Genomic DNA, 9,303 nt, shown 5'->3' on the forward strand with positions numbered 1-9,303 from the left:
ATCTCCATCTTCCCCATTTGAGGTAAAAATACTTCTTGAATCTCAAACAAAGATGTGTTTGTTTGTTGTAAATATTTGAATTTATATGTGTTAGTTTTGAATTATAATATGTGAATTTATATTTGTAGTTGAAACTTAAATCATATGCTTCTCAAGTGATTGATGGTACACTTGACATGAACGAGGATGAGATTTTCATACGAGTATTTGGACCGGAGAAACACGGGCGTATTCGTGTTTATGGAGTAAGTGTTACTCCTTTTGAGTTGTTTGGATCATTGTCTACATTACGCGATCTTGAGCGTCGTCTTAATGAATCTGAACAACAAAGAGAGGTTGAGGTAGAAGCACTTAGGCATCAAATAAACGAATTAGAAAATCATTTTGAGGATAGATTTCAAAAAATGATGGCAGAGATGCGTAAAAAATTTGTTTCTAGTTGATCAATTGTAGTTTGATGTTATAGAATTTCGATAGCCTTTTGGTGTACTTTTATGATATATAAGTTTACTTCCATCCATGTCATTGTCTAATTTTTCTATTCTATTCTTATACTTTGTAATTCAAGGTACTACATGTAGATGAATTAGTAAAAACAACTTTCCGAGATTTGTCAATAAATGTGCTAAAAGGTTTTTGTAAGAGAATTTTCGAAGCATATACAATTGTTGATAAATAAGTTTTTAATAAAGGTTTTAAAAAAATTGAAAATAACATGATAAGCCTTTAAAAATAATGAGAACCTTCGAAAAAGACTACTTGATTATAATAATTATCGATAAATAATTTGACAATTATCGAAGATATATAACCTTTGAAAAATAATAATTTTCGAAAGTTAATCAACCTTTGAATAATAATATTTTTCGAAGGTTAGTAAACCTTTGAAAAAGTTTTTTTCGACGGGATCTATTTCGACACTTTTCAAAGGTTGAGATAACTTTTGAAAAAAATGTATAGAAGGTCTATTAAATGTTTTTTCAAAGGTTTGTCAATTTTCTTGTAGTGGGGCAATCTTATTTAATTCTAATATAAACGTTGGAATTATTTTTTGTTGTGTGTTGGATTTTCACCACTATGATTTCGTACTAATCCTTGCATACTTGGTAGAAAAAAAGTGATGGAATACAACGTGATATTATTAAGATTGGAAATTTACACAAGAAGGTAAGTATCATTTACAACATATTTTATTACAGGTTGATTTTGTGTTCAAACGTCATAGTTTTTGAAGCAAAAAGTTTCTATCCAGTTACTATCAAGTGTTGAATTAATTTGCATGGATAATTGGCTTTAGTAGTTGTGTGTTTTGTGGCTATCCTCTGGTTATGGAAACCACTTCATATATATGTTGTTTTGTGACTATCCTTTAATTATAGTAGTCACTTCTTTGTTGTTTTGAGTTATGTCTTGGTCTTTGAAGACACTTAAGCATCTTTAAGTGTTATCGAAAATCAAAGTGACACCTGCACACTTTTTAAGTTATTTTGAGAGTCAAAGTGTGACTTAGACACTTTTTAGGAACGTTTTAAATGGTTTTTATAGTCAGAATGATACTTAACCACTTTGAAGATCTTTTTAGGTGGATTTGATTAATTTTTTAAGAACTTTTTAGTTGGTTTCAAGAATCCAAATTGCTCGATGACTATTTCTTCCTTTTATTTCTTTTCAAGCCAGTGTTATCTGTACTCAGTGAGTGTTTTGGACGATCAAGGCATAAGTAGTTATTCTTGCAAACTTCTGCATATTGGGATGAATATTTCATGTTGAACTCAATCAATTAGTTCCAAAGTGTACTGTTGGAATTAATTTCATGGTGTTTTCTAATGTAGTTTGTTTTGGTGTTTAATTTTTGTATGGACGTACTCTAATCGCTTGGATAAGAAATTTTTATGGTGAAATATGCTACATTTGAGACTTGCATTTATTCGTATTCATATATTTTTCTGCTTTATGTGATGGTTTTTGGTATTATAATGTGGATTTTTTGTTAGAATCAGTCTGTTTCCAAGCGTTTACTTCTTGTATGCCTCGTGATTTCTCAGTCTTTCACATTAGTCCTCAGCGTTAAACAACGTTAAAGTAAAGTCTATGTTCCAAATTTCCATTTTCAGCTTTCGTTTGTCTCTTGGATGTTGGATTTTTGCAAGAAACAAGCCCAAGCAGATGGTGAACAAGGGGAGACAAAACAAGTTTCTTGGTGAACAACCTTAATTTTTTGTCTGTCAAACCAAGAAGCTTTAAATTTAAGCTTGGTATATCAATTTTGTTCTAACGAATTCATGATTTTAGTGATAACAATGTTTTAGTTCAATTCATGTTAGTCTTTCAAATGCTAGAAAGTAGTTTTGAATGGATAACAATCAAATATTTAGGTTGATACCAGCGGAGAACTTGGGGCTTTGTCAAAGTTTAGTGGCTTGTTCAATTCATATTCTGCTCTCAAGTTAGATCTATGAATGTAGGTGCAAAAAGCTATTTAATTTGAGTTGTTCTGTGGAAAATTGCATTTTCAGGACTCCCAATTTTTGTCTTTTAAGACCCGTTGAAAGATTTGACATCTAACATGTAGATTTAACAAAGCATGTAATATGTGCTACTTAACTTGGATTTTTTTTTTTCTTGCTTCTTTTGGTCATTCTATCTTATGAGTTTTGTTTTTGGCTTTTACCAGACCACGCTTGCAAATTGGAGAATCCTCTGATTGAATTTCATTTTCCTCAAGAAGATGATTGCATCCAATAATACTAAAAATGGTGCCTTTTTTTTATTTTATTTTATTTTTTGTGCAAGATTTTGAAGGAGAAACAAAATGTGAACATAAATAAAGAAAGTCAAGTGTGTCTCATAAGGTAAGTCTTGTAAGTAGGGACTACTATTTTCTTTGTACAAAAGATTCTTTTCCGCTATTTACAGAATTTGGCATTCATGTTGTTGATGGTTTGTGTTTTTTTTTTGAAACAGAACATTGGAGAATTGAAGCATTTGTTTTTTTGTACGACTCTAGAGTTAGAAACAAATGAGAGTTGCAGTCAAGAAGAGTTAAGAAAGAGAGATGAATAGTTGCGAGCGATAAATTAAAAGTTTGGATTCTTGAAAGTTTATTTTGATGTAAATCCGCTTAGTTACGTTAAATGTGTATTTAATTTAATTTTACAATTACATTTGAAATAATTCTTATAAAATGACTATATTGTTTATATACGAATTGATTATTATTGGCTATCACGACAAGATTAAAATATTACAAATTTTTATAGCATTTTTTTAATTATTGTAAAACATGCCAGTAAATGTCAATCATAATATTTTCACTATTATAAAAGAAAAGCTATTAAAAGTAAATCATAACATTTCTGTAATGCTATAAAATGTTTTAATAACATTAAAATTGTGCAATTGAAAATGGAATTTTTATAATTTTTTTTATAGCATTGAAAAAAACACTATAAAAAGTAAGAGACTTTCAATAACATTGGTTATGACAACATGCTTAAAAATGCTATAGAAAGTCTTTTACACCATTTTTCATGATATTAAAAATGCTATAAAATAGTTTTGACATTGTTTTTCTCATGCTATTAAAACCGCTATTAAAGAGAAAAATAATATTTTTTGCGAACGCTATGAAATATTTCCATAGCATGATAATTTTGCAATAAAAATCAGACTTTTTATAGTACAAGTTATAGCAGACAAAAATGCTATCAAAAGTGTTGGACTTTCCTTAACATCGTCTATGACAACGTCTCCAAAAACGCTATCAAAAGTCTATGATAGCATTTTTGGCTTGCTATCGTATGTAATATTTGTTGTAGTGGTAATATGTTTCTCTAGAAATCTCATGCGAACCCATCGAAAAATTAAATTAATGGATGGAAATTTGACGAAAAAATTCATGATAATGAAAATTTGTCAAGATAAATATAGAAGAATAAGTTATTGTAGAGTATTCAAAACTTTGTAATAAATATGAGTTTAATTTATCTATATCCATTCTCACCTAAAATACCTCCCAACTAAACCAACAAAAGGTTTCCACAATTCCTATTTAATAGGCCATATCTTTTGCTGTCCAAGAATTTTTTAAAAAACAGAAAAAGACTTGGCAATATTTTTATAATGAAAAACCTTTAATTAGGCCTATAATTTTAAAATAATTAAATTGATTCCAACATGTTTGATAATAATATTAAAATAGTTGATTGTCTTCCTTTGCACCTTCTGGAAAAAGGGTAGGCAGGAATAATGCTAATCAAAATTTCAATGGATTTTTAATTATTCCAATTTTGACATATCCATATTGATTTCCCTTCCATCATTAAATCAACCCAAAAAAGACAAATAAAATTTATTAACACAAAAAGAGCCATTTCCTTAATTGGCTTCTCATTGTCTCAAGGGACCATTTTCCCACTCTGTCCCAAAAAAAAAAAAAAAAAAAAAAAGTCAATGTATTGTTTTTGTCTATTTTTTATATTTTTATTTTGATAAAATATTATATTTTTAGACCATTAGATCCAATTGGGCAATGGGTATCATTGACAATGAAAGATTCTAAGACATGAAAATTTTATATTATTATTCTTTTCCTAACAAGTCTTCTTCTAAGAGATATGCTTTAAAAAAAATTAGGACCTTTTAATTGACCCCTTCCTAAGGATAAACTTCTATATTAACCTAAAATAATATCTTCACCTTTCTAAAAAAGATTGGAATATTCTAAGAAGATCCCCTTGGAGTAGTAATACATTTAATATTGTTTTGTGGAACATATCATCATATTTTTCTATTTCAAAAGATAACTTCAATGTTATTACATATAATTTTTAATGTCACTCTCATAAATATAATGTCTATGTCTATGTGCTCATAGACTCTAATGAGTTAGACCTAACTAATTAATGTTAGTAAACTTTTCCATCCCTTTTAAAACTTTGTTTATTTTTTAAGAACAAGAATCGGATAAGTATTTTTCTTTTTTCGTTCCAACCCCATTTGATAATTTAATACATTTTTAAATCATCGATTGACCGAAAAACTTAAGTAATTATATATCATCTAACATTCTTTCGTTATTTGCAAGTGTTTAACACACAGGACAACCTGATTCAATCTATTTTGATAGCATCTTAAAAGCTTAAGGGTGAAGATAGATTTAATTATATATCATCTAACATACATGGGAAATTTTATAAATTAAAGAATGTAGTTGATTAATGTAGATTTATCAATTTTCAATGATATGAAATAATAGCTTTCCATATTACAATAAATTCCAAACATATATCTTCTCAAAAAAAAAAAAAAAAAAAAAAAAGAGAACCAAACATATATATTTTTGTTTTGCATCCTTGACCAATTTTAAATACTAAACATCACCTAAAATTTCAAAGATATATATATATATATATAACCTTTGAGGAATATTATTATTTTTCCAAAAATGAGTCAACAAGACACTTTAGATCAATTCTCAAAAAAAAAAAAAAAAAAAAAACGCTTTAGATTCAAAATTATTAGTTTTTCTAACTATCGCAAATACCATATTATAGCAACTAAAGAACAAAGGAAACCCTTATTTAATTTATTATTTATCTCATATTTTAATATGGCTAAATAAATTTAAAGGGTTGATTTATGTGAAAGAATTAAAAAAAAAAAGAAGAGTAGATCTATATTAATATTAAAGTTGCAAAAAAATGGACGATTTGAAATCGTTCTATTAATTAGTAACCAAGCATCATATCTATTAACTAACCCAATAATTTATAGTTTTCTTTTTTGGTACATCAGAATTTTTTTTTTTTTAATTCTCATGAATGAAATATTTTGGCTATATTGTTTGATTTGAATATTTAAAATTAATCGGAGAAATACCAAATAGAAATTTTAAAAGGTAAAGTATGTGATTGTTCGTTCAAACATATATGATCTACTGTTAGCTTCATATATATGTTCAAAATCACACCTGTACATAAAAAATGTATCACATCTACGAGAATAATTGTAGGAAATGACTGTTCGCTCAAACATATATCCACGATTAGATCATCATATTTCATATTTATGGTCAAGATATCACGTTTTATATGAAAGAACACATCATGTGTAATTATTTGAGCTAAATAATTGCAATAAAAGATAAAATGAGAATTATAAAAAGATGTAAAGATAAAATGAGGAGGTAAAAGATTTTTTTTTTTCATCATAGCCTCTTTTATATATGGATATAGGTTGATATTTGATAAGTATTGGGCTATTTTTTTTTTTTATTTTGTCCATACCTAATCGATCACATGGATGGATTAGAGAATGGACTAATTTATTTTCTATTATAAATAATACTAGCCTAAAATTTCTTCATATTAATTGGTATTTTGGAATTTTTTGTCCTCAATGTGATTCAGAGACCCATAAAGAAAGGGCAATAAATATTGTTGGGATTGGCCTTTGGAGTTGATCAAATTTATTAGTGGGTTTTCTGCAAAGACCCAAAAAGTCTAATGCCCTTTGAAAAAAAATAAATAAAAAAAAGAAAGAAAGAAAAATAAAAGTATAATGTGAGAAGATTTTCCACTTGTGTAGATACCAATATTAGGCATTCAATGACACAATATGTCCATGACAATGTGTGGTATAAAATGTTCCTTTTTTAATAAGGTTTTATTCATTTAAAAATTTGAGATGACTTTGGATTTGTAATATTAAATTTAAAATAAATAAAAGAATAAGATACAACTGACTATTCAAGGGGACAAATATATTTGAAAGTTTTTTAAAATAAGGAAAATTATTTATATAAAATAGTAAAATTTTAATTTTTTTTTTAGAGACGGATAGAAAGTCTATCGATGTTTATTTGATAAAAGTCTATCATTGTTTTTTTTTTTATTATTATTTCCGTAAATAGTTTGACAATTTTTCTATCGGTATAAATTTTCCATGATATTCCAATATATTAATAACACCAATTTAATATTAAAATAATAATATTAGACTATTTGTAGCTTTTAATTAACAATAATTTTTTTCTCTCTTGTTTTAGGATGTCTTACATGTCTAGTATGCTTTTTTTTAAAAAAAAAAAAAAAAAATTATACAATAGTTGCATACAATGAGATCTGTTTGGATTGTTTACAGAAAAATATTTTTTTTTAAAAAAAATCATTTTTATTTAAAACACTTTTGATAAATTTTAGTTAAAATACAATTCAAAAGTTATTTGTAGTGATTGCCAAACATTTCAATTTTTTCTAAAATGACTTATTTTTAAATTAAACACTTGAAAAATTAATCCAAACGTACTCTGTAGGTTTTAAATCTCAGTTGACCATATTTCTTAAAGATTATTTTAATTTAGTAGGGATAAGTATATTTAATTGGCTTGATTATAAAAGGTTGTTTTCAAATATAGTAAAATGAAGCAAAAATACTTACAAATATAGCAAAATATCACAGTATATCACTGATAGACATTGATAGACTACTATCATCTATCACTAGTAGACACTAATATATGTCTATCACTGATAGACTATGATATTTTGATATATTTGAAAATACTTTCAGTAGTTTTGTCATTTAAAACAATTTTCCTTAGAAAAAATGTTTTTGAACTTTTTAGTTAGTGTAAAAAATACTCATGAACCTCATGAACTTTCAAAAGTCTCAAAAATACCCTTAAATATGAAAAAAGAGTTTACCTTATTGTTGGTTTTGAATGAATTATTAAAGATACCCTTCAAATTTAAAGAAAGATTTTAAAAAAAATACTATATATATATATATATATATATATATATATATAGCTAGAAATAGTTAATACATTGTTACCAAAAAAAAAAAAAACCATCTCTAAACTTTCAAAAGTTGATTAATAGTCTTGCCTAAAAAAAATTAAAAATGCCCATAGTGTTTATCTTTAACTAGTTGCCTTTTTTAATTTCCTCTCTATCTCCTACTTTAGTCTATAACTTAACACACTTAACACACTTATCTATTTTCTCTATTTTTTCTCCCTTCTTTCTCTCCTTCTTTTTATTATTATTATTTTTTTTACCTTTTTTTATCTCATAAAAAAATGTCTCATTCAATTAAGGTATGTAGATTATACATACCAAAAGGACTTTAGGATTTAAATATTTTGATAAAAGCTTGTACGTTTAGTAGTTGAGTGTGTATTAATAACCAAATATTTTCTTTTTGTATTTGACTATTTATGGTTTTGATTAGTTTTAAGAGGATATTTTGATTTTGGAATGTTGTGAAAGTATGTGGGATTATATGTTTTAATTGAAGTTTTGATTTATATTTTTTGATGTAAGAAAACTGGTTAAGAATTGACAAATGAGTGAAAATTGAGAGTATTTCTCTCTCTATATATGTAAAAATGACATCTATATAATTTATTTTAAAATTGATTCTTTTCGAATTAATGAAAGCTTCAAACAAATTGATCGTTATACTACTAAATGGTAGGAGCATTTTTTAACTTTTTTTTAAGGCTAAGAGTATTAATGCAACTTCTAAAAGTTCAAGGATATTTTTTAACGTTATATTAACACAGTTTGTATTTATATACTAACAGTAAAAATATGTTTTAAATTATTTTTAAAACATTGAAATAATGACGATTAATTTCCATCTAAAACTAACGTTAAAGGTATTTTTTAATTTATTTTTTTAAATTTAAAGATATTTTTGAAACTTTGAAGTTTCAAAGATATTTTTTACAAAGTAGAAAATTTAAGGATATTAGGTATAATTTAACCTAAAATCTTTACATGTACTTGGGGCCATGCCTTTAGATTTTTTTATTTATTGTTAATGGAGAAATATAGATAATTCATTTTCTGAAGGCCAAGTTGCATGCCTCAAACCATAAGGATATTACTTCCTTTTTGTAGGTTTTGAAATGTTCTTTCTTTTTTTTTTTTGGAAGGACATAAAAATTCCATTAATAATATTTATTTTTAAAAATCTTGATAATTAGTCTGTCTGGAAACATCACATGAACTATGAGATTATATGATCCTGATGAGAAATGACTTTTATAAATGTCACAATTTAGTCTTTAAATTTTAGTTTGCAACGATTTAGTATTTGTACTTTCAATTTTATAACAATTTAGTTCATAACTTTACTATGTAACAATTTAGTCCTTGTATTTTAAAATTTGTAATCATTTCGTTCATATTCTAGAAATTGGTGCTAAGATTTAATGAGATTTCATGAATAAATCAACTGATAAACTAATTAAAAACTCAATATTTTTATAAAATACAAAGTTTACATCATAAA

The sequence above is a fragment of the Benincasa hispida genome, chromosome 4 (assembly GCF_009727055.1).
Source record: "Benincasa hispida cultivar B227 chromosome 4, ASM972705v1, whole genome shotgun sequence".
In the NCBI taxonomy this organism is placed as follows: Eukaryota; Viridiplantae; Streptophyta; class Magnoliopsida; order Cucurbitales; family Cucurbitaceae; genus Benincasa; species Benincasa hispida.